Below are 27,406 nucleotides of genomic sequence, written 5' to 3' on the forward strand. Positions count from 1 at the left end.
AACACACAACTTGTTCCTTTGCAATCATCTTAGGATAAGCCAGATGAGGGGAGGTCATTTGCAACATTTGGGTCAGGGCCCTGTGGGCAAAATAAGTCTTAATGGTTCTCTGACCAATATCACCTGGGGCCTGTCTTATGTCCTTGCCCATTTAAGCACAGGGCTCCTGGGGGACTAAGGTTGGTCAGAGACAGAAATTGTCTGCTGAAACTACCAGGGCCCTTACCCCTCAGTTAAGTAAGTAGCTGTTTTTTCTATTTCCCCTCCAGTAATTGCTTCTAAAATAACTGTACTGTTGCTATACTGTGTGTTGACTTAAAGTGTGAACATCACATGCGTCCTCCCATGCATGAGATGGGGGTTTTGGGTGTCCTACGTGGTAAAATTTTGCAACTATTACAGAATTGGTCCTTCTGCTGATAAATAACTGGTCTGTGTATTCTTTAATTGGATGCAGTACCACTCAACTTCTATTTTTTATTTTTGTTTGCTTGGGGCTTTTTTTGCTTGTTTGTTTTTTTTGGGTTTTTTTTTTTTTTTCTGTCGGGGTTTTTTGGCTGTGGTTTTTTTTTGGTTTTTTGCTAGAAGGCATCTGAAATCATTCACAAATAACTTCAAAGTGCTAATCTCCACAAACTTGGAACCATTTTCAGCTTTTATTATATATACTTGTTGGGGAAAATATTTTGCATTGTTAATGAAGGTAGTTAAGAGGCAAAGTAGTTGCCACAGTTCAACAGGCAGAGAAAATCACTTGTTTGTTTGTTTTTTCAGTCTTGTTGCTTTCATTAAAGCAATGCTCTCCCTGGAATATCTTAAGTTGTTGTAATATTTGCCAAAGGAATGATATTTCTTTATTTCAATGCAAATCAACTCTGAGCTTATTTTTGAGTACAAATACAAATGAGAAGCTTCAAAAAAAGCCATAATGTAGCTTGTATCTTCTGGTGTTGCATTTCAAGTGGAGCGTGTATAAAAACTATAAAGCCAGGACCAGATTTATTCCAACTGTTCCTCTGGCTTGAAGCCAGAATTGCTCCTTGTGATGGGGATGCCCAAGCTGGCTGGGCTGGTGGTTGAACACCAAGGAGGTCTGAGAATGCACTTCAGGAGGCTGGATCATGAAGGATGCTTTGGGAAAAGGGAGGAAAGTAAGTCTGCCAGGATCTCACTTTGTTGCTCTTGCAGGTACCATGTTTTATGAAGTCTGTTATCAACTTGCTTTGAATTTATGGGTTTATGTGTCTTGTAGAAATTGCAAGGAAGTGTTCAGATCCAGATGTTTCTCTGTCTACTTGACTGGTCTAGTTCATATTATTAACTGGTATTCTAATTTATCATGTCTCCTCTTTAGAAACAGAAAACTCTTATTTTCAGTGTTAATCAATTTTATTTATCTTTTACTTCAAAAAATGTTGAATCACTGCCTCCAAATTTATTTTTGCACTGTTCTTCCTACAATGTTCTTGTTGCTTAATCCAGGTTAAGGTGCCAGCTCCTATAGGCTGTGATTTTTGATGAAAAATTGCCAGCTGTCATGGTGTTGGACTTGGGAGTGTCTGGAGAAAAAGGTGCTGAGGTGAAACCATATTGTTCTCTACAGCTACCTGAAAGGAGTCTGTAGTGAGGTGGGTGTTGCTCTCCTCTGCCAGGTAATAAGTGGTAGGATGGGGGAGGAAATGGCCTCGTGTTGCACTGGGGAGGTTTAGATCGGATATCAAGAAAAATTTCTTCACCAAAAGGGTTGTCATATGCTGTAACAGGCTGCCCAGGGAAGGATTGGAATCACCGTCTCTGGAGGTATTTAAAAGGTGTGTTGATGTGGTGCTTAGGGACATGGTTTAGTGGTGGGTTAGGCAGTGCTAGGTCAGCAGTTGGACTTGGTGATCTTGAATGTCTTTTCCAACCTAAATGAGTTGGTGATTTTGTCAATCCTGAGTCCTGGCACTGTTGCTAGCAGTCAGATCTGTTGGCCAACAAGACCTTGTCTGCCATATTTCTATAAAGAAGTCAGCAATTGGGGTGTTGCTGCAGTGAATAGGTTTAGGCTGGGTCTGGAACTGTGGTGGGATAGAGCAGCTTTCAGCATTTCAGCTAAGAGGAAGCACATACCCCTCTTGCACCAGGAGAGGAAATAGATGGGACCTGCATATCTGCTTTTCTGTGTTCATAGGTATTCTCTAACTGATATAATTAAAAACCTAATCATGGAGGTTCAAGATGGAAAAGATACATTAGATAATATTGTTCACTGCCTTGGGGCCAGCACAAAATTATTTCCTGTAATCAGTTCACTAACTTCAGGGGAAGTTGAGGTCTATAAGCAACATGCAGGCTCAGGCTCTTATTGAAAAGCTGCAAGGCTTGTATATACATCTTTATTAAAATTTTATTAAAAAAAAAAAAGAAGGGCATTTCCATGCTCACTTGCTCTTGCACATTTCAGCAGTGCTACCTTATTTCTCTGTGCTAAAAATGCATTTATTAGTTTTCTGGGCTCAAAGGGAAGTAGAACAAATATTAAAAAATGAAATTGGAAATGTGGAAAATACTTGGCCTTATTGAGACCTCAGGTGGTTTGGAGTTTTACCCAAAGCCTCATCCTTTTTTCTAGTTTATTCCAATAAGTTGTAAAAAGAGTCTTATTCTTATTTTGACCATCTTATTTATAATTTTAAGACATTGCATAATATCTCAATTTTCAGGTTAAAGGACTCCTTTCAGTCATGCAGTCCCAACCTGTTTTAGTAGTATAAATTTTCAGGAAATATATTTTTACTCTCTTGCATTCAAACCACGCTATAAGCTGTGATCTTATGTTGCACTGCTTTACAGTAAATATTGGTGTGCAGACTGCCATAGAACCTGCTGACGTGGAGTTGTACAGAGGATGTCTCACACCAGAAAAATATATTGAAATCCCTATCAAGTCCTGGTGGTCCAGGTGCTCTTCCCACATCTAGATTCCACATCTACCCCCACCTGGGTACCAGAGTGGGTAGAAACTGCTACCCCAGCTTTGTGTGCAGCAGGGATGCTATGATTTCTGTTTAGCCATGGTCACCAACTTATCTCTGGGTCAAAATAGTGAGGAGTTTCAGTGTTCTCCAGATGGAAAATATATCTCACAAAGCACATGCACTCACCCAGTGCAACCTATAGGTCACATACTGTGAAGGTCTGTCTTATGCCTACCAAAGTCTGATTTTTACTAAAGTTTAAAAAAGAAACAAAACCCAAGAAAGCACCTTTGCTGTGTGCAGCATCAAGTGATATTGCTGCAAAGACTGAATTAAATGTGTGGAGCCACAAAATCCTTTGAGGGTTTGGGTCAAAGTCCTTGGCTCTGTGGTTCTGATGAGAAGCTCTGAACAGCAAATGCAACGTAGGGCTGTGTGGGTATGTGAGGGCAAGAAGCCTGGGGTCTTGGTGAGGTGTAGATGTTGGAAAGTTACAGCAGGTGTGCAAATGAGGAAGATTCCTTCTCTTTGGATGGAATTTGAAAAATTAACAGCTTAAAGGACCCATCTTTCTACGCAGGGTGATGCAGGAGATTAATACCTTTAAGATTTAGGATAGTAAGCCTCACTGAAGCTTAAGAACGATAAATGATTTGCAGCAAATTACTTCCATTGCACTCCTAGGTGAAACCAGCAAACTGAAAGTTTGTTTATTTTAAAGTGGTATTGTGGCTGGGAGGCTAAGTGCAAGGCCAGAGGTTTCAGGTAAGTAATATTGTGGTCAAATGATGCCTATAAATGCTTCAATGAAATTGCCTTTGAAACTAGCAGTAGGCAGACTCAGTTCCCCTCTTCTTTCCAATTATGTGGGATGCAGTTTGGCTTATGGGCTCTCAGAAGCTCCATCCTACAGAAGGACTAAAGAAGAACTGTGGCTCCTCTATGTAGTACAATTTGGTCTTGATTTCTTTTCATGTTGAGTTGGAAGGCTTGCCTACTGGTGGGGTTCATCTGCATCATCCACCTGTAATTCATATACTAAGAAGCTTCCTCCCAAACCTGATTGTTATTAAAATTAAAATAAGAGCCCCTGCTGGGAGCAACAGCAAAACATAACACTAGAAGGTTTAGCACTTGCCAAGGCTTAATCGGCTCTGTGTCAAGGGTGAGTTAAGGCTTAAAAATCGAGCCTATTAACTGAGCAAATATCTTATTAATTGGATTAGTTCCTGCAACCTGGCAGACCAAAAATATCACATTGAAGCAAGGATTCATGACCTTCATAATTTGCTGTCATTGATTGAAATTGATAAACTTGGTATACATACAGCACTGGAATTACAGAGTTTTACTCTCTCTTTTAATATCTTGAATCTCTAGTAACTTGATGATCCAAACCCATTTTCTGGTTATGTGTAACAGTAGGGATTAGAAATTACTGGTGTTCAGAGTAACTTTAGCTGAAGTAAAGTCTCTTTGTGGCAGTCTAATTAGTAATAGCAAGTGTTACAAAATTGCTCGCATAACTTTTTGAAAACACTGCCAATATTTGCTGGAAATTTTCAGCTTGCTTCAGTTCTCATGTAAAAAGTAGCCTGAAAAAGTTATATCTCCATTAACTGTAAACTCATAGAATAGTTAATATTGCATTTTGCTAGTAATATTTTTTGTTGTTGTTTGTTTTTTTTTGGTTTTGTAAATACATTGAAAAAATATCCCTCTGAGATGGTGGTATGCTGAGCTGTACCAGGCAGGAGTCTAGACCAAAAGGTTTCTGGCTACTTGTGTAAGATTTCTTTACAGATGATGGTGATGAAAAAGCACAACTTTCTCATGCTTGGGTACCAGCAGAACCAAGTTAGAAATGTTGAGCCATGTCTTAGTGATTCTGAAAACAGTGGAGCCAACATTTGCATGTGTTCCAAGAAAGAAAACTCTAAAGCATTCTAATGAGTCTTACTGAGTTTAACATTGCTGCTGCTCAAATGGGCACACTGAAAAATAAAATTTGGCATTCACCTTGCATGGGTTATAGTAAGCTTATATATTGAGGTTAGCTTAATACAGACATAAACTGAGGGAAAATTTTACTGTGCTATTAAACTTCACATTTTTATTCGCTTTAGTGAAAGGATAAAATAGGAATAATATAGGCAAAAAAACCCCAAAACTGAAAACATGTAATTGCATGAGAAGGTATGTAATATGTAAGGCTCTGAGAAGCAAGTTGTTTTCAAGTGAATTAGATAAGCTTTTTTAATTTCAAGTTTAGATATACATACATGAAGTCTTTAGTTCTGTTGTGAACCTTTCTTCTCTATGAAATATTATAGTGCTGCTAGATTTTATAATGGCTGTCTCACCAAGAAAAGGTTGGATTCTGTCTGCTACGGTGATGGGAAGTGGCAATGCTCTGTCAAGTCTTTTGTGAGTTCTTCATGTCACACTCTGTCACGTGTTTATTCTTGGCTATAAACCCTGTCTGTGCCAGCTGGAGCTTCAGACTCTGCACCCCTAGGCAGGTACAATTCTAGCCTTATGCCTTAGGGCATAATTACTGGCTTGAAATTTAATGTGAAAGCAGAAGGGTCAAAAATCATTTCAGGTGAAGTTCTATTCTTGCAGTACTGTCTTTTGGATTGCTCCAGCAATTTTGTTTTCTCTGCCTGCCTGGCTTTCCTTTTTTCACTGACTCCCTGGTCTGTTTCAGGGCTGACCTGACATGCACTAGGGTGAGAAGGAGGTGAGTACAGAGGAGAAGATGCAGTTCCAGGTAGCATGTTGGGGAAAAAGGCGGGGGGAGAGAGAGAGATGGAGGAAGGCTTTGAAACCACATGGCTGCATCATATAGCACTGAACCAACTGCCATTTGTTTTGATCTGGAAACTTTTGAAATATGGGCATATGGTCTCCATAGTATGTGAGTCTATTGTGAGAGATCGTGTACATTACTGTATATAAAGTGCAGCAAACTCAACTCATGTGTCTTGGCCATCTAGATGGCAGAACATACAGGAGGTGATATGCAGTGTCTTGTTTTCTCTGTACATGATTTACATGGAAGAATGAATGTGTGGGGAGCTTCTGCTTGTCTAATATCCTATCAAAGCTAGCACTGAGGGTGGCCTGATGCTGAGGAGGGTTTGGAAAATTGGTGCCATCAAGATGCTGGCTGCTTTACCTTTTAAATTCCTACTAAATCTGTGCCCACTATATTGTTCCTACCTGAGGAAAAGGCCCTCAAACCTTCATGCAGAAATCAAGCATCTTATATCAGGTTAGACCTTGTAAATAAAATCCTATGTTTACAAAGTGTGTAATCATTGGAAGCTTTCAATGAAAAATTGTTCTGCTTCAGTAACATTAGTGATATATTGTTAGTCAAAGGACTTGCTATGATTTTTTCCAATATTAAAAAAAAGTATGAAGAAAATTAATTTTCAAAGATCTAAGCAAATTTATTTGGTTGAAGAAGTCGTAGTTGGAAGAAAACAATACAGAAACATTTGGAAAATTGCCTTAAAAATAATCTGTGAACTCTGCAGTAGCATCTATATTCTAGGCACTATGAACAGCCAAAATCCTGCCAACACCTCAGCATACTCCTGTCCCTTTCATGGTCTGCACAGCCAGTAGGAAGGATTGTCCGGGCTTTGCTGAACCCACGCTGCTCAGTCAGATTGTGGGTGACATCAAAAGCTAAGAGATAGGTTTGACACTGATCACAGAATGCTTCTGTCTTTAACACATGATACCTAAAAGAAAAAGCTTGAGTCTGTAAGTGCCACTATAACAGCAATCAGTAACAATAATAATAATAAAAGCAAGCCTTTTAGAAGTAATGAGCATGTAAGGGCGAGGTATTAAAATGGCAATCAGTAGGCAAACCCAACTACAACTGGCTCTACCAGAGGCACACTATAATTTATACCCTCCAGGGTTTTTTTCCATATTTATAAGCTTATGCTAAGACTTAGGTAAACATATCTACATTTGCACTTTTCTGTGTGTAAATATATTAATTTAGAACTACAAGGGAGAATTTCATTATGTAGAATAACCAAGAGTCGTATGCTGGCAATCAGATTCTAAAAATCCTCTAGAATCATGAGGAGTTGGAAACTTTCTTCTCAGTTATCTCTAAGACAAAAGCTGTGGACATGGTGAGATTAGTGTTGCAAAGGGTCTAGGATTTTGACATCTGCTTTTTCTTGCTGCTGTTCTGAACTCAAATTCATAAATTCTTTCTGGAAATTTAAAAAAAAATAAAAAAATTGGGAAGACCAGGGACATTTTCTGTACTTCCAGGTTGCCAAAGGAGTCAGTGAGCTCACTGTGTGCCTAACTTACTGGTTAATTAGGTTTTTTTCACTTCTACTAATGTGCTACACCAAAGATCTACTAAAGTGGAGACTTAAGCAGGCTGAGAATGTGGGATGCTCATAGCCCATGAGATGTGCAGCCAGGAAGCCAAAGGTTCTAGAAATAAGTATGTTTTTGCCTTAAGCAATAAGCCGGTTTCTGTTTGTGAGATCTGGCAGGGTTATGATAAAGCTTGAATACTTTCATTCCTCTGTGCCCTCTGAAAATGAAGAAATAATTGGATGAAAGTAGATTTGAATCTATTACCCTTTGAAGAGCACTAGGATTTGTGCATGTGTTTGTTTTACAGTGAGTTCATGCCACTAGTCAGCTTTCTTCCTGACCATGAATTCTTTCTAGAAGAAAGTATATTGCAGGATTTGTTCTGAGCCTCAAGATGCTGGCTGTGAATAGACCATAACAATTCAGAACTGGCACTGAGGCATCCTGCTTCTGCCACATTCTATTTTAGGATTTTCAGATTTTCACATCAGTGGTAAATATTTTACTACGCTTTATTCCAGTGAAGCTTTCTCGGTTCTTCCAAAGGAAGAAGATATCTTAGTCCATGTACTATTTCTATTAGAGCTCCAAATTCTGATGGTTTATTCAGGAAAATAATTATATATTTCTGAAGAGGTTGCATAAGCCATTTTTAATTTTTGTGGGGTGATGATATGGATCTTTGAAGTTTTTTTTGTTTTTTAACTGTGGCTTTTAAAATGTTGAGGTCTGAAAAAGTTCAAAATACAGAATTCACATGCAGATCAGATAACTTTGATGTGCCACAGACATAATTCTGCATTTCAGAGCTCAGGTGGTAAAAGGTATGAGAGGTAGTTTGGTTTTTAATTGGTACTCAAGGAAGAGATGCTATGCAGCAAAATTCAATTTTTGTCTGAAGCCAGTAGTTAGTGCTATGTTAAAAGTACTTCCATGCATTCAACCTTACATTTGCTAGAGCTTGCATGTACCAGTGTCACTTACTTGCAAAGCCTCAAGCAGACAGGATGAGCAAGAACAAATTGTAGGAAGTAAGGCAGAAAGACCATCTGAAAAAAATCGATTTCTTCCCATTCTTGCCTCCCCATAGGAATAAAGAAGCTTGAAGGAATCATAGAATCATAGAATTGGCTGGGTTGGAAGGGCCCTCAGAGATCATCAAGTCCAACCCTTGATCCACTACCGCTGCAGTTCCCAGACCATGGCACTGAGTGCCACATCCAGTCTCTTTTTAAATATCTCCAGGGATGGAGAATCCACTGCTTCTCTGGGCAGCCCCTTCCAGTGCTTGATCAAGGAGAAACTTAACTTTTGAAAGGTCTGAGGTGAAATAAGTAAGGGCACTCCCCCACACTGGGAGCTGAAAGATTAACATATGGAATCAAGAGAAAAGCAAATATTCTAGTAACCAGAGACAATTATTATCATCTACTTTACACCTTAAAGAGTGCTGACCATAGTGTTTCATGGGAGAGCTTCTGCACTGTCCCACTGTTTCAGAGTGAGATCTAATTTTTCAAAAACACAGAATCTTCACTTTGCAGATAAGCTTGTAGCATCATAGGCTTCCAGCTACCTTTAGTGACCCCATGGTGCCAGTTGCCTCTACTCTAATGTTATACTTACACTGGCCTTTCTAAGTGTTCTCAAATTAACTCCAGATTAGGTATTATAAGTACCAGGCATGGGCAATCTATACTTGCAAGGTGCTTGGTGTGAAGTCTTAACATCCCAGCAGGAAGCAGGGTAAAGACTGCATAAAGCTTTGCAATTGTTATCGATTGCCACAAGCAGCTATGATAACCTGTGGAAGTTGATAGCACTGATTCATGAGCTCTTATTAGTTGACTTCAGAGCTACAGCTTAAAGCCACTGTAAAGCAAATGTTCCATATTGCTTCTGTAATTAGCAGAAAAATAGGCTGTGCAAAAGAATATAGCAACAAGGACACATTTGTGACTGAATTTCTATGCTAAGGGCAGAAAACATAAATAAAAATAAATACAGACAACACTTTTTGTCAAGGGGTGGCCAGCGATTAGCTTTTTAACTCACATAAATTTGATCTGAAGTTACAGACATAGAAATAGTAGGCAGCTGGTTTCATTTGAGAGTCACACGATACAGTTCTGCAGCCTTTCCCCTGCCACAAATTTAGGCAAGCTTTGCATGAAATAGAAATAATACTTGCACTGTGCTTTTGAAGAGATTGTGGGCCAAGCCAAGAGAGCTGGAGAGCCAAAGGATAGCACAAACCAGTAATGAAAGCAACATGTGTTATCATCTGGCCAGAGAAAGATGAGAACAGTGGTGGGATTTAATGGTTCATTTTGAAATACCCCTTGCAAGGAAAGGAATGTGTTCAGGGATTAGGATGGGTTCCTAGGAATTAGGAAAGTTGGGTTTTATTTCTGACCTTGTCATGTCCTATCTGTAAGATTGTCTGTCTGTGCCTCAGTTTCCCTGCAGACATAAATGATCACTTCAAAGCTGTTCTGTGGACTACTCCATCGAGGCTCAGTCTCTTCTGGAGACCCCTCTGAAAAGATGGATGAGAAACTGTCTATTTTAATGTAATTTTTTTTTTTACTTCAGATGAAACTAAAAGCTAAATAATGAGAGAGTTCTATACAAGCTCTTGAAGAAATGAGACGAAAAATCAAACCTTCTTTGTGTTTTAAATAGATTCACTTTTCATTGGGGCCCTTCCTGAGCACATCTAGTACCAGCATCTCTGACAAGCACTCTGTAGAGCTTTTTTTTTCTGCCAGTGAGTGTGTCATGAATGGATTGGCTCGGGATCTGCTAAACACAGATAGTGTTGTGTCTGATTTTGTGGTGTCTGATGCTAGCACTGGCATTACTGCTGCACCATTGGGTCAGTGCTCTGCTGGGTGTAGAAGCCTCTCAGGGTACTGAGAGCTGCCCATAGGGTCTGGAGTGGGAAGGAGGAGGAAGAAAGAGGGAAAGCATTAAAAGATTTTTGCAGTGGTGTAGTGAAGAGGCTCCTGGTTTGAATGATGAAGTTATTTCATGAGAATGGTTTCAGGGTAGGAAAGAGAGAAGTGAATGGCATCTGACAAGGAAGCCATTAAGGACTGTCAGAATGTGCAGAAGTTTTTACTTACGTGTGAGTAAAGATGCTGGTGCTTCCCTCACCAGAGGACAGTGCCATGCTTTTGAAACGAACCTGAGGAGCATTTAGAAGACAGCTTAAAGAATGAAGTCCAAAAGGATTTCTTCTGGGAGAAAATCAGACCCTAGAACCATCTTTATGGCTGGAAGTTATTGCAGGTTGTTGGACTGCATTCCAAGAGTGTTGAAATTTAATCTCTATTTCTCCATTCGGAAAGACCATTCTTGGATTTCTTTCCCACTGAACCAAGAGTGAGGTTGGGCACACCTGAAAGACCATAGGCCCTTAAGACTTTGAGGGAAACTTTAGGAAGGAGGAGCTATTTTTGATTACCAGGGTGAAACATTAACAAACAGCAGGTAAGGACTTAGATTAGCTGGTTGCAAAGAATTGGGTAACAAATTAAGTTATTTCTTCCCAGTCAAGGAGCCTACATCTGTCATCCCAGTGTGTGAACTATCCAAGAGCTGTCCTTGCTAGCTCTTTCCCACCCTTCCTATTGGAGTGAGAGCCACAACTCCAGTACGGCTTTTTTGTTCATAGCCTCCATTTAGTTCACCCCATGGCCACCAGAGGCCACCACAAACCTCCCTAAAGAACGAAAAAGTCTTAATTTTTAGTAGGGTGCACATCTACAAAACCAGGAACAAGGCCATAACCTGTGTCCCATGTGAACATATGCCTCGTGTCTTCTGTAACAAAAGAAAATATTGCTGCACTGACATCAGGCTCCTGTATCCACCAGGTTCTTAATCTTTTTCTCAAGGGAAATTTTCATGGGGATGAGGGAGTAGGTATAAGAAATGTTTTTAATCACATGGTGATTTTTTTAGGGTAATACACATTATCTCTGTTTGATAAAGGGGAAATATTGGGTCCAGAGAAGTTAAAAGAATTGTACAGATTATTAGATATGGTTATTAATTCTTGCTGTAAAAACGTCACCTGCTCTGGACAAGAGATTCATATGACATTTTTAATCACTAGACTCAGGTGTTACATATATTATAATGAAGAAAATGGAACACAGTTCCTTTAAAAGTCAGTCTTTATTTAATACAGTAAACAGCCTTGCACTGAAGTGATGTCTTTTTTTCAGACTCTGTTGTCTTTCCCCATAGCTCTTCTTGTTGATTCTTCCACCTACTCCCTTATCTAAGCAGAGCAGTGTTAGGAAGAGGAACTGCTTTAACTTTACAATGTCTCTGGCTTCACGAAAATCACCAAGTGGATGACATAGCCCAGGCAAGGCCTGTGGTTGATATCAGGTAATATTATGTGCAAGAGGATTCTACTAATGCAAAACCTTTGAGTTTGTCAGCTCTGTCTGCAATGAAGAGTCTGGCACTTGGAAACTGGGTATTTTAGAGCTACTGGGCAGATTAAGTGGAGATGAATAGGAAATTCACACATGGGGGTAATACTGTTTTCTAAATCAGTTATGAGAATAGAGCTGGTGCTGCATATGTTTTATTCTTCTCATGATGGAAGTAGTAGAAAGTGTGAACCTGTATGCTCCTTTTTTTTTTTTTTACTTATATTTTTGAGGTTTTTGTATTTTGCCTCTTATAATCGTGAAAAATATATTAAAATCAAATGGACATATTGCGTGTTTAAATTGTTGTCCTCAAGAGAGAGAAGATAATTGTAAAAATCTTGAAGGTCTTTTCCAACCAAGATGATTCTGTGTTTCTTTTTTTTTCTTCTCTATGATTATATGTGGGATATTATCAGATCTGCTTGGAATTTTGCAAGCTAAATAAAACCAACTTATTTTATGTGTGTGTTCTACTTTTCTCCTTTGACTGTCCACTTGTTTACATCTAACAAAGGCTTTGTTTGGATGGAAAAATATTCTTTTAGTCAAAATATTTTTGTCTTGCAAATAAATACACAAACCTTCACCAAACTTCTTTTTATAAAGGGTTAAAGTGTTGCCTATCACAGAGCTCACCTCTCCATGCTGTCATTCCCTTGCTTCCCCCTCTGTGTTCCCACCCAACAGGGATGCTCTCATCCATGGCACCTACCTAGGGCTGCTGCCTCTGGCTTCTTCATAAATCACATCAATCCCATCAAGCCAGCAGGTTCCTCCAGTGGCCTCTTGAAGTGCTGGAAATACCGACAAGGTAATTCAATTTTCACTCTTCCCCCCCTTGTACCTCCTCCCATAACTTGCTAGCTGCTCTCTTTAAGCATTCAGCTGCTCTGTTGCAGTGCACAGCCACACAAAAAAGGAACTAATATTTTCCAAATGGAAGTAGTATTTTCAAATATGCTTTGGGAAAAGGCCCATTTAAAGCAGTTATTCATGAGCTCCCAGTGAATTCAGTGGGAATTAGGTACCTAAAAATATAACATGGGGCTGAACAGCCTTTTAAAAGAACTACCACTCCACAGAAGCACCTTAGGTGCTCTGATTCTTTGTAAATGTAACTCTGGATCTGTATTCATCTTGTCTAAGTTTAGGTACATAATTGATGCACTTCAGTTAGAAACACAATTGTCCCAAGTCTCCCCTGTAGTCAGTAGAAAGAAATAAACTGCTTGTACCACTAAGATCTCAGTTGTTGTCAGTAGGTTCCTTGTCATCTCCTGGGATACTCAAGGTAACTCTAGTTAAGTGCCTCAAATTAGTTAATAGGGAGCTGGGGACCACCTGTCTTTCAACTCCTTAAGAGTGGAACATAAATGGTTTTGAAAGACAGCATTTTTTGAAAGTGAAACATTTTCACTTGAAAAATGTTTCTTATGAATCTTTCCCTTTTTATTTTTAATGAAGGCAGCTTAGACTGTTACAGTGGATAGTCAGCTCTACACTACAAAACTAAAACAATAAAGAGGATGAGTCTGGTTGCAGTTTATCACTAATGCAGAAATATAACTTTAGTGATTTGTAAAGGATGAGACAAAAAAAGTTCTGGCACTGTAAGGTATTCTTCCCATGATTTCTCATATTGCCTGTATTTCTGGCAAATTTCAAGAAGTTTCAGAATTTGTATCTTGAAAGAGGAGCTTTCTGAACAGCAGTCAGAACATCAGACCATGTCACAGAATCCCAGGTGAATGAATTTACCTATTTTGTGGGGAAAAAAAAATAAAAAAAATTAGGATCTTTCATAAACTGTGTAAAAACACTTTTCAGTTGAATCCAAAGGGTACAAAATAAAATGATCTTTTAGGTCAGATGTTCTTTTATTTCCCTTTCTAATTCTCAGTGTGTACCAAAATGTCCCTATTATTATTAGACCTCTTTGCAGACACAAACACAGAAATTCATTGGCAGTTACTGCTGGATTAAAAGATTTAACTTGAGGAAGAGTCTGGCTGACATTGGAGAATGGATGGTAGATGGTAGAAATAAAAGCAGTCAGAGATGAGTAACATGTTTTCTTTCTTGTGTTTGTGTTTTTTTTGTTTTTTTTTTTTTTTTTTGGTTTGGAGTTTTTCTTTGGTTTTTTCTTTTTTCACTACAGGTGATCTGCTTTCACAGCAAGTCATTAGTATGGGAGACTTAAGATATGGTTGTACCGTAATTTACATAATAAATCCTGTGCTGACAAACATATGTTCTAGTGGGATGAAGCTCATTAGACACAGTTTTTATCACCTGCTGCTGTTACAGATTTTAAAAACTGTAAAAAACTGCATTGATTTAGGTTGGAATTATTCTTTCTCTGAGTTAATAATATGGAACTGTAAAGCCATGTAAAAAGGTTCGTTTCCTGCTCTTGTGAACAGATGAGTGGCAAGATCATGAGGAACTGAAAACCCAAAGGTTAAAGTGGCTTAAATTAGCAGGGTCATCATACTTCCTCACAGTGAGAAGAATGTGAGCCTCTGGAGTGTTTCCTGCAGGAGCTTTTACATAACCACAAATTAGAGATCTACTGTAGACTGCTTGTTCTGCCAGTGGTGTTTCTCATGGGCACTCAAGGGCAACCCTTCAATTCCTACAGCTTAAGGATCCAATGCAGTAGTAGATTCATCCCTGGGATGATTCCAGTGACATCTCCAAAGTTACAATGTGTGCAAAGTTTGTCCTGGAGAGGAAGTAGAAAAGATGCAAAAGAATACTACTCCCACTGGCTAGGGACCACCTTGGCAGACCAATAATTTCTTAACCTTTGCAGACAAATAATTTCTTATCTAAGTTAAAACATGTCTTGAGGCTCAAGAGAGATTGACTTACATAGGACCTAACTGTGGGGCAGGTTCAATTGCTCTTATATGAGACTCTGCTATGTGGAGCTGTACCTGGGCACAAGAATTTGCAGGTCTAAAATGTCCTGCAGCACTATGCACTACGGATTTTAATGAAGAAATTTATGAGTGTGAATTCCTTATCATGTTTAAAAAAACCTGTTCGTTGTAAGACAAGGTAGGCTGAATTCCTCATCTGTATGAGGAAGGACTATGAGACCAGCGTAACCCTCCAGGAAAGAAAGAAACTCTCCATCTCTCCTGAATAGCAAGACTTATAACACCAGTTTTAAAGCAGCCCGCACTTAAGAATAGTGATGCACAGAGCACTTTGCAGGATCAGGAAAGCTTTGAGTGGAGGAATTAGATTTGTGTGGATTAGAATTGTGTCTGCTGCACACTGCTGATTGCAAAATGTTGATGAGCTAATTAAAGGTTAAGTTGTGAGTTCCTTAATCAGTGGTTAATCAGTACATCAAAGTATGTAGGAGTGTTTCCTGACAACAGGAAACCAATAGAAGGATGAGCAGCTCTATTCTTTTCCCCTGGCCCCCAGCAGCAAGGTCTTGAGCTGTGGGTTCTTGTCTGATATCCTTGATCTAAATTTATTCTTTTCTCCACACTCATACTCCTATTTCAACCTCTGTATTTTAGGTTTTTTTGTTTGTTTGTTTGTATTTTGTCTTAATCAAAGAGGAAAAAAGAAAGGTAACTTCCCTGTTCCAGGATTAGTAACCCTTTCTCAGGTGAGACGAAGGGTGCTTGACTTTCACATGGGTTTCTAAGGATAGAAACAGGACAGTGCTTCTCCCTTTCATTTCTAGATCTCTGTGAGATTTCTTTGATCCATGTTTCTTGGAGCAGCAGTGACTTTAGCATCCTGATTACCTGCTTACTTTCAGCTTAGGCTATTTGTTTCCTCATTTTTCTCTTGTGTCACATGGATTTCTGGCTCTTTGGTGTTTTGCCACTTGAGGGACGAGACTTGCTTTGGTGCACCCCATTTGCTCTTCCAAGGTAGGATTTCTCTGGATAAGGTGTGCCAGCTACTCCTAGTATTTATAATGTAAGAACTGCTTAGGGTTGTCTCCTTGCTATCCTTTATCTCATCCTTATGGCATTTGGCTGCTTTCTGTGTTTGACTCATATCTTGTCTTTGTGGATAATGGAGTTCTGGTCTACATTCACTATGAGTCTGACCTGGCTTTATGCCTAACTTTTACACGATGTCACTTCCACTTACGATGTTGATTTCCTCAAAATATTTTAAACAGCAGAACATTTAAAATATGGATATGCTCTCCTACCTAAAATAACTGTAAGAAGCTAATTTCTAGAATTCACATTTTCTAAGTCATGATGATTCAGTCCTTTAGCCTGACTGTTGTTTTATTTCTTCACTACTTAAGAAGACGTAGGGCAAAAGTTTCTTTAAAAATGTTGAAGGTTGCCAGTGTGTTCAGACTCTCAAAACTTTTATCAGCCATGCTAATGGAAACATTACAATGTCATGCAAATGTGAATTAGTTGGCAGAACATCTTGTTGCAGATGGAGGGAAAAAAAGCCCTGCATACTGAGTGGCATATTTATACTTTTCAGGGGCCTCCTTATTGGTTAAAATGGAACACATGTAGCTGTACTTTGTAAAAATAATTAAATCAAGGTTATAAAATGACTAGACTTCCCCAGTTTTCAAACACTCCTTCAGATCAACAAACTGAAAAGGTTTTTCAGGATTCTCTTGTGGCATTATGCATGAAAGATGAAATCATTAAAAGAAGAGGGCATGCAGATACCATCTGATATGTGGATCACAATAATCTGCTCTATGCTAAGAAAATAAGACCAGTATACAAACAGTCTTGGATAAGATTTAGCACCCATTGTTCCCTATAAAATTGATTGACAATTCTTTTCCAACTGTGTAATTTTTAAAAGAGCTACAGGAATTTTTCGGCCCAACCTCCTTTATATTTTGAAATAAAGCTTTGTGTGTTTTTATTCATCATGGCAAGCATAGAAAAATACCAGCACTTATCTGATCCTGGCTTTACATAATGCAGCATTAGACAACAAAGTTTTACCTGCATTCCTCCTGTAGGTTACTGGGTCAAATACTGAAAGTCATTACCATTTCATGGCTGCTTGGTATCTTGTTTTAAAAAAAGTTGGAGAGCTCAGCTTAGCTCCTGACAGCCCAGCAGAGCTGTACCAGAGATGTGTAGGCTGTTTTGGACAAAATGAGAACAAACTCAAAAAACTGAGCTAAACCCCAGCTTTAGGCTACAGTCCAGCAATGAGTTCCATTGATGTTTCCATGGAGCTCAGGGCAGGATAAGGCACAGTTGTTTTTTAAAAAAATATTCTTGCAAGGCCACAGTGTTTCCTGTCTAGCTGAGAGAATAGAAGGAAGAACAGTAATTTTTGTGTTATTTTGGCACTCTTCCATGCCTTTCAGTAGAGTACAGAATGGAGGCAGGAGCAAAAGTCAGATATGATGAAATATATCGATTCTTTGCTTTGTTTTTTCATTTTTTATTTTTAAATCCAAAAGAACTTCAGGCTGAAATGAGTAGGGAAGAAAGGATTAAAGCAATGGGTTGAGATGTTTCTCTGGGGGAAGACAGCCTTGTCTCTTTTTGCTTTTTGATGCTTTTTTCTTGAGAAGACTAGATTAAAGACATCCCTAGACAGAGCACTGCATGGGAGTAAACCTAAGTGATGGATGTCACTGCAAAAACCTAGCTCCTATTTTTGTAGGTCTACTTTAGCTCTACAGTTGCCAATCATTGTCTCAGATCTGAACATTCCCAGCTGTGGGGGCCATATCATACATTCCTAATTTTATTTCAGCTGCCATAGTTATCATGGCAGAAAGGAAGCAGAGGCATCTTGAAAGAGCAGCTTTTTCTTGCTTTTTCTTATGTTTACCCCCAACTGTAAACATATGGCAAAGCACTTCCAGAATTCTGCTGCTCTTTCTCTCAAAAAAAGGCTGGCAAAGTATTAAATGACTTAAACAGCATTCTAGGAGTTCTTACAAACAGTCTTTGCTCTTTTCACAAACTTAGTGAACAGCTTTTGAGTGGGGAATGATGCTGCAGCAGTTCTTGAGAAGGTTGAGTGTGCTTTTTTTAAGCCAGTTATAATGCTGGCTTTCTGCAAGTGACAGCTACACTTCCTGGCTGGGGTGGAAGCTGGCTCCTGGCCCTGGAAAGGAAAACAAAAGGTCCTGCATACACTGGCTTCTCATGCTGCTGGTGTCACTCAATTGCTACACAGATTAATGGCACACAAGAGTGTGACTACTCCTCCCTGATTTGAGACATCACCATGGTGCATCTCAGCTGCTGGTGCAGACTCTTCCAGCAGGCAGTGGAGCCCTGAGTACTCCCTCACAGTGGTTCATCTCACCTTAGTATAGACTGCTATGCCCTGTCCTGCAGATAAAACCCTATGCAAGCTTGTTCCTTTCTAGTCTTCAAGTGGGGTTTAGTCAAATAAGGTCTACAGAGCTGTAGTTTGGTGAGCTGAATTCCAAACAGCACCTGCCTGCATATCACTTAGCAAAGGGATAAATCCTTCAAAAAGTACAGTGGGATATTGCATTTTTATCAGCAAGTTACCCACAGTAACTAGTTGGCAGTAGGTGTTATTTTTTTTACTCAAAAGGGTTTCTTAGCTTCCTGGGCACCTGTTTTTCTGCTTCATGTTCTGATCACAGCAGGGGCTGACCACCCTGCTGTTTGGTGTGCTTCTTTCCTGGTGATCCTGACATTGTGCAACATTTTGGGCACTCTCTGTGCACTTGTAATTCAGACTGGCAATCAGTCACAAAGCTACTGTTTAAGATTGCTTTCTTGGTCTCCCCAACTTAGGTCTTTAATTCAGCATTTAATGTGCTCTGATTTCCTCTCCTTCACGTAATGCTTATTTCCTGCCTTCCCTGCAAAAGAGCTAAACTTAATCTGCAGTCTGAACATCCTTGAATACTCTGCAACTTGAAATCTGAATCTAGAGCTGCTTTTTATTTCAAAGGCACCAAGCAAACTAAATAAGCTGCTTAAGTTTGGCATTCAGTTAGTGTCATGTATACACAGAGAAGCATCTCCATCTGTGCCCCTCTGTCTTTTGGTCTGTACTGTGTATCCTCCACACAAAGCTGCAAGTGTTATTAGAGTCTTCTTTGGGTTCTGGAGAAATATGTGACAATGAGACAATGCCCAGGTGTGGAAACTAAAAATGCTGATCTCACCTAAGTATGAATGTTTATGTGCTTTAGGTTTCACAAAACAGTAAAGTCATAACAAGGGATGCTTTAATACTGTGTATCTTCTGTAACTAAGAGCTGTTTATGCTGGAAGTCTCATCAAATCAGGTAAAATTTAAAAAATCAGCAAACCTCTGGAGTTCAGGCCTCTTGGCAAGGATGCAGTAACCTCCACCCAAGTAGTGCAGGCTGTGGGAAAAGACAACTTATGCTTAGCCAAAACAGACCCCCCCAAAAGGGTGGGAGGTGAAAAGCAAAATGGAGGATCACAGACAGGAATAGAATCTAAGGCTTTGTATCATTTATCTCACATTGACCTATGGTCTGTAAGAGGACACATCATTCTTGATGGCAGTCCAGATCAGTTAAAATGAAGATATTGCAACAGCTTCTTAAATAAACTTAAAACTGGAGCATTTTCACCTAGCTAACAGAAAAAAAATGTACTCTGTGATTCATATTATTATTCTTTTGTGTTATGCTATTTGTTTTATGTAGTTTCCACATTTTTTGGTACATAGAATACTTTGGAATAACTGCCAGCACATAATTACATGGTTGTGTTTGTCAAGAAATGTAATTGTGAGTAGGGCATTTAGGATTTTGCAAGCTGGGATAGTGCCGGAGAAAGTTTGGATTGCAAAAATGCTGAATAATAATAAAAAAGAATATTCATCCAAAAATAATCTTAGATTTCAGAATTCCACAGTGGTGAGGTAAGTAAGGCAACAATCTTCTTTGGTTTGGTTATGTTCTGTGTTTAGAAAGTTATTCTGGTACATATAGATGGTAAAAACTTGGCTTACCAATGAAATCTCAGGCAACTTCGTGGCACAGGACAATGTTGTGCCCCTCTGACATTGGGCATTGCCAATTAAAAGAAGTGTAAACAGAGATCAAATGTCACTATTTGATAATGCTGTGAGCTCCAAATATGTGTGTAATGGAATCTTAGAATGTTTTGTATTGGAAGAGATCTTAAAGATCATCTGGTTCCAGCCCCCCTGCTTGGGCAGGGATACCTCTCCCTAAAAGAGGTTACGCAGAGCCCCATCCAACCTGGCCTTGAACACCTTCAGGGAGGGTGCAGCCACACCTTCCCTGGGAAACAAAACATGTTTTGGTGTCCCACCACCCTCACACTGAAGAATTTCTTCCTAATACCCAAACTAAACCAACACTCTTTTTTTTTGTTGAAACCATTCCCCCTTATCCTATCACCCTGGAGAGGGTGTCAACTGCTGTAGCTCTGTGGCTACCTATGCCTATGGATGGTCACATCAAATTCAACTCAAAACCCTACATTTTCACTGAGCTTTCAAAGTGGCATGCTCATTCCAAAATGGGATTAACTTTCCCATTGGTGACACAAGGAAGTTTTCTTTTTCCTTGTGGATGCAATGGGCTTCTGTGTTGCAGTGCCTCAGTTTGCCTCTCCATCCTGCTCACCACTGAAGAGGAAGGGGGTGGTGAATCAGGCTGAGGGGACATTACTGAGAAAAATGATCTGGCTTGCTTTGCTGGTCAGGGTAATGGGCAAGTGCCACACAGAATGGACGTACTTGGGTTTATAATGCTTGTCCTGCTGTTGAACATCTCTGGAAACAACTGTTGTGCACTGGGTTTCAAAGTACCAGAAATCCTCTGACAATGTTAAAAAGAACCATTCAGGCAGGGCTGAGGTGGAGGAACTAAGGCAATAACAAAAGAACTGACAGTAATGACATCTGGAAATTGCATCACTGAATGCAGGATGCACTTACCAGAATTGAAGTGCCAGGAGTAGAATTTAGTTTTATGATGCCTACCAGCAGCATAACCTGCTTTTGGCATAAACTCTCTGTAATCACTATGCCAATTCTGTCTCTCACAACTAGAGTTTAGAACAAGATGTGAAGATCAGGTTTCAAATGCAGTAAACTGATCTATAAATCCACTGCACTGGAAAAAATCTCATGTATTGCTGAGGATTCTAATTTAAATTTGTATCTCCTCTGAAAAAAGCCAAACAACTTCCCCACAAAACCTCCACCACTGCCACCAACTTACTATTTATTTTCCAGTTATGGATTGTTGCTTACCTCTGCTTTGGACAGACACCTGAATGAGACATTAGCAGTGTAAGGAAATCAATCTGAAATATTCTTATATCTCTTTCTGGTAAGTTACTATTTCCTTTGTAGAATTCATATTTTAATGGCAAAGTTCAAAAATTTCCTCTTAAGGAGAATAATCTTTTAAGGACTGCCTAGTGCATGGACAGATTAGATTCTACTTATTTTTTGTAACAATAAGCTCCTGAAATGTTACCGTGATCTGAAAAACACCCAAACCCTACAGCTACAGTAATAAAAACTACATGTATGCCACCAGTGTTACACAACACACATCATATTAGCTGTTATAATGTCTTTTGTAAGTATATTAGTATTTCATATACCATAGTTCCTATGGCATAAAATTAGTGATGTATTGGTTTATATCAACAGTACAAAAATACATAGTATTTCATATGTGCTGTCTGCTAGGAGGAGCATCATTTTGTGCAGAATATCCTGCTGATGGCTGGGCTGGTGGCTGCAGATATGTATGAGGTTTTACCAAATATGAAACTGATGCCTGGCATCCTCAGCATGCAATCCAAAGTCAGTCTCTAACTTTGTGGTTGGTTAGGCTGAACCCTATTGACATTCCTGACCGCATCAAACCTGAGCTTGGGTCTGTGGTTTCCCATCTTATGACTGAAAACAATGAAGAAAAATAGAAACTAGAGAGCCAAGCTAGCAGAAGGTGGGTCTTGGGTCTTAGAGTTCTTATCTCCAACCTGGTGTTCAGTATCCCAAGCCTTCACACTAATATGTGTCTGAGAAAAACATATTCAATGCTCTGAAATAGGTTATATTTTGGGGAATACATGCATAAGCTGAAGAAGGACATCTGGACTTCTTTTGACTCTTCTAAGCAAAATGATGAATGAGATGCACCGATACAAAAAAAAAAAAAAAATAAATTGCTTGTTAATTCAGTGCATGAAGGTGATGCATACTAAAAGGGAAAAAAATAATGCTTGAGTAGTTACAGTTTTATAACTTTTTTTCCTCTTGGAAAAACAGTAGACAAACAAGATGAGATTTGATACAAATATCTTTATCTGATGGTCAGGAATCTTTATGACTTTTAGATAAACTGTCCCATACATGCACATGTTGGTCAGGTAAATATCATTATATCTCCTTTCTACAATGCACTGTGTTATCTTCTGCTCCAACCCCCGCAACACTTCCAGGCACATTGTTACTGAAATCCTGAAATTAACACCAGAGACCTTTCCAACTGTAATGAGTTTTGTTGGCATCAGCCAGTTCCAGTTGGATGTTTCCCATAAATCAAACTCAGCTGCTTGTGGCTGGCTGAAGTAGTTGTTTCTAGCTATTGCACAGTTATCTTCGTTATCCACATGGGGATTAAATGTGTTAAAGTAGTTACTTAAGTGCCTCATGTGAGCCAGGATGAACCATAGCAATGGGCCAGCAGCTAACCTCAGAACTGCCTTGGCTCAGGTTCTGGGCAAGTTTGTGCTCAGATGTGCACTGAGCAGTTTGACAGGTCTCTAAATTGTCACCTTGCTCCTCAGGCTGTCCTGGGCACTTCTTGAAAAGGCATTGCAGCATATAAAAATATTTGCAGATGTTTCTATCTGTGCTTATTTTATGATTTGTACTCTGTTAGTAGCTCTGTTGTGACTTGTTTAAAGACAATATAAGTTTATTAGTGCATTTTGCAGGAATGACAATTTTGCTTAAAAGGGTCTCAGTTTACCAGTGATATTATTTTCCATTGATGAGAAAGGGGCAAGGGAGGAGAAGTATTGATTCAAGAGAACAATAACTCAGTACATTTCTACTATGATGAGGGTTATAAAGCCACTGAGCATTCCTTTTTTTTTTTTCTTTTTCACAGGAAGATTGGATCAGTTTTATTTTTCTGGGATCTATTGATCCCAATTCCTTGTATTTAATCTCACATAATTTTTATTGACTTACTTCCCTTCATCCATTTAAGTGATTTTTTAATTTTTTTTTTAAACTACTTTCCACTCAGCTCTTTCCACTCATTAGAGACCACACTGTCCAGTGGCTTCTTTGTTATGACCAGGAGGAAGATTGTGTCTTTTTCTTTTTAAACCTGCTACAGAAGAACTTTATTTTCTAAACTCAGGGGGGATTCTGAGAAGTTCAGAGAAATTAGAAAGAAGGGACTTAATTTTTCATCCAGTCTGTGGCACTGGGCTTGTAAGATTATTCTTCCTCCATTATAATTTCAAAGACCTAGATTTGACTTTGAACACTTACTTCCAGGGTCATTTGCTGTTAATCACATTCTCCCCTCTTTAAATTTTTTCCATTTTGGACCATTTTGTTTTATTATTATTATTTTCCAGCTCCTTTTCTGTATGCTATGTATTATGTATTCCAGCTCCTGTATTATGCCAGATCTGCTTTGCTCCCCTTTGCAATTCTACCAAGAGGGTTACTTATCTTGTATGACTTCTCTTAGCTCTCTTGTCTCTGTGAAGTTAAAGCAATGTGCACCTCTGACAATCTGTTCTCAGGTTTTATTATTTTTATTTTTGCTGTTACATACTTCAAATATAAATATATGGTTACTGTTATTTTCTCTGAAATCCCATCAGTTGTTTTTTTTTTTTTTCCTGCCTGGGAATTGAAGCTCTTGGAACTAAACACTTTGCACCAAGGGTGGCAATGCCAAAATTGTGTCTAAAATGAGGTCTATGGAGGTAGAGCCTTGTGTGTGCCTTTTTAGTCCTACTGATTCAGTAAGATTCCCCACAGAGCAGCCTTTTTGTCTGGAGCTCACTGGAATGTGGGAACATACACAGGAAATGAACCCTGCTGCTACCTCCTTTTATACCTTGTTGCTTAAGTACCAAACACTGTGAAACTGCGTCAACGCTTTTGCCATCTCACGTTGCAAATTCCTGTAATGTAGGTGCTACTTTCCGTGTTTCATCATCTCTTTTTATCAGGTAAATTTTCTCAGATTGATCACTCTCTGATCTCCTGCTGGTGTTCTGTCTCCTCTGGGTTCCTCTTGCATGCTGGAAATATCAGAGTTCCACAAGTCCTTGATCCTGATGACCTTCTGAAAGAGGTGGCACAGGTGCCAGCAGAAGTGGTAACTCTTCTACAAGAAGGTAAAGTCCAACATGTGGATTGAAGATTTCTGGAAGCATAAATTCTTGGAGAACTTAGATGCAGAAAGCTTTCACCTCATAGTTTTAAAATTTTTCCCTTTTACATGACAAGCTTTTCTCAGCCTGCTACTTGAGACTCGAGGAAAGTGCAAGTGGGTGAGCAACAGCCACCCTGTACAGATGTTATTTTTCTGGGCCTTTGGGCAACGATGTATTGTTGTTGCACATCATTAGTTGGCATTATTCTGGGGCTTATCCAGCACCTACGTATTTTTATAGTTTCTTATTTTCCAGCTGGTGCCCACATTGAGCCTCATGTTACCTCATGGCTCATGTAGTAACAAAATAACCTCAGTGGGATCTGGTCAGTACTGCACTGGATTGAGCCAGTGCTCTGTGGCAGTAATGAACACAAAGAAGACTGAGGAGTTCACACCTAAAAGATCTTGTATCATCCATCTTGCTCATTCTGCAAGTCTAACTGTAATTTATGGCAAATGCATGTAAGGAAAATGCAGAGAATACATGGTGTCCACAGGGAATATATTGAAAAGGTTGTTTCTTTTGTTCACCTGGCCCACTGTTCTGAAAAAAGTATTCAAGCATGTTTACCTTGCTTCTATTTGGAAACCTTTTACTTCTATGTAAACCTTTCCTTTATTTCTTGTTTTATGAAAAAACAACAGAAACAACTCAGAAAAAGTTGTCAGGTATCTCCTTGAAGATGGCATCTCTGAGTCATGGGACTGAAGCTAATGGCAGGCTCTTATTCATGTCAGCAAACTTGCTTCTCTTCCCCCGTGATTGACCTGAAAGCACTGGAGATTTATGGTCTGATGTGGTACCTCACAGGAGAACAAATGCAGCTTTGTAGCAGCAGCTGGAACTGAAGGGAAAACTGCAAAAGATTAATTCTACCTGTGAGTTTTCATATTGTCATTTATTTGAAGTTCACCTGTCAAAGAGAGACTGAGCACTGCGGATAGATTATGTATTAAGGAATCTGATATGGCAGGTTGTTTAAATATTTGTGATGCATGGAGCAATGCATATTTAAAATGAGGTGAGGAACTTTGTAGGGAGAAATAGACAGTAAATACCATCACAAAAAAAAGGGAAACAGATGAGGGAGCCAAAAAATCAAAATGAGTATAACTGAGGATTTATAAGCCTCATTTACTCTGTCTCTCAACTAATGGCTCTAAGCCATTAGTTGTAAAATTGTAGTGGCCATTGTGTCAGTAGGTCCGGGGCTGCCTCTAGAACCTGGAAACCCCCTCACTGATCCCATCTCCCCTGTGAAGAATCCTATGTTTGGTTTGGGTGTGCTGAGGGGGTGATGAGCTGCCACGGGCATTGCCTACGCAGGAATTATTGAGACACAGAGATAAACTGTGCAGCTTTCTGAGTTCACAAAAACAAAGACTTCATAGCACTTAGGATAATAACTGATCTTGTGAAAACACACTGCTCTGCTGGTACAGACAAGTGTGTGTCACAGCTGAAATGGTTATTACAGGAGGACATCAAAGAATGGGTATGTATACTTTGTTATATTCAGCTTTCAACTGTTTACTGCAGTCAAGACTGTTGCCATCAAATTCAGTCAAGCTTTGAAATGGAGCAGATATCTGGAAATTAAAACGTTTCTTATTTTTATTTAAAGAGATCCATTAATTAACACAGAGAGAAGTGAAATATCATAATACCTAAAAATCCTCATTCACTTTGGATGCAGCATTATGCCTTGGCAAGATCTCTTAAGCAAAACATTAAAATTATTCAGAAACCAAGATCCTACAACAATGCGAAGGAAATTATTAATAATGAGATTTTTTTTTCTTTCATTCTGTCAATGTTGTTATGTAAAACAAGTTTTAAAATGTAAAAAAAAAAATCAGACTACAACTAGTAAGACTAAAACATTTGCTTCAGAAAATTTCATCACCAGATCATTTACTCCTCCTTTTAGGATGCTGAAAAAAAAAATATTCCTCTGCCTACCCCAGGGGAAAGAAAATAGTGTGGGAATATATTTTTATGATGTTTTTACTCTGCAAAATATGTTCTTGAGGGGAGAATTCTGTACCTGCATTCTTTAACCACTAGTCAAGCCAGGTAGGTATTACTAGTAACATAAAACAAGTCTAAAACGTGGAAAAGCATGCGAAATATAAAGGAAGTACAGAAAATGTACTTCTCTGTGCCTTTTCACATAGGGATAAGTGGTTTTCTTCCTTTTTCTTCTTACCTAATTAATGACTGCTAGTAATGAACTTCTGTGGGATTAACATGTTTTGTTTCACTGCTTCATCAACCTATTTCCTTTCCAGAATACATAACATATGACTCACAGAGCCATCTATGCAGTCTGAACCACAAAAGGTTATGCCTGGGATGGCTTAGACTGATGCAGACATTGATGCCATTTAATTCTTCAGGGTTTAAGGAACGTACCTATGGTGTGGATATCAAAACTGGGAGAGATGACCTTGCTTTAAGGCCCTGCTTCCACAGTGTTCTAAAATACCTATTAGAACTGCTTTATAAATAAAACAGTAGAGCTTTTGACACTTAAAGCCTTCGAGATATGCCATATGCCTTACTGCAGGGCATTTAGGTGAGTCATCTGCTGACCCTGCTGCTCCTTCTCAAGGTAGAAACTTTTTTGTAAAATAAACCAAATGTAACACAGTAACGGATGGTAGTTAGACCCAGCAATAGGTAGCAGATGGTTTTCATTCTGTTTCATTCTGTTCTCATGCTTACAGCAATACAGCTCCATAAGACAATGCTATGTTATTTATACAAGGGGGAGAAATATACCCTTATACCATGAATGAGACTGAAAACTGGGGCTTGTCCCAGAAAACACATACGAGCCCTGATTTGTACCCTAAACCCTTGCTGGCTGCAAAAGAAAAGAGCAATTAATTATCACAAAGAGCAGAACCTCTCATCTCTCCCTTTACCTTCAGCATTGCAGTGGCAGGACCACATTACCTCTGGGTAAAAGAAAACAAAACAAAACAAAACAAAACAAAAAAAAAAAAACAACTAAAAAAAAAAAAAAAAAAACAACTCCAAAACTTAGGATAGTAACTAAGAGATGAGAAAGAAATCAATTCCCTTTAAATCATTTAGTGCACACACTTTTCTTTAAATCTCCCCTCTATTGTGAGCTAGGTATTTTATTCCCCCCTAAGGGGATGCTGCAGCCATCAGTACCTCAGGTCTCTTTATTGCCACTTGCTCC

Source organism: Heliangelus exortis, chromosome 1, assembly GCF_036169615.1.
Source record: "Heliangelus exortis chromosome 1, bHelExo1.hap1, whole genome shotgun sequence".
Taxonomy (NCBI): Eukaryota; Metazoa; Chordata; class Aves; order Apodiformes; family Trochilidae; genus Heliangelus; species Heliangelus exortis.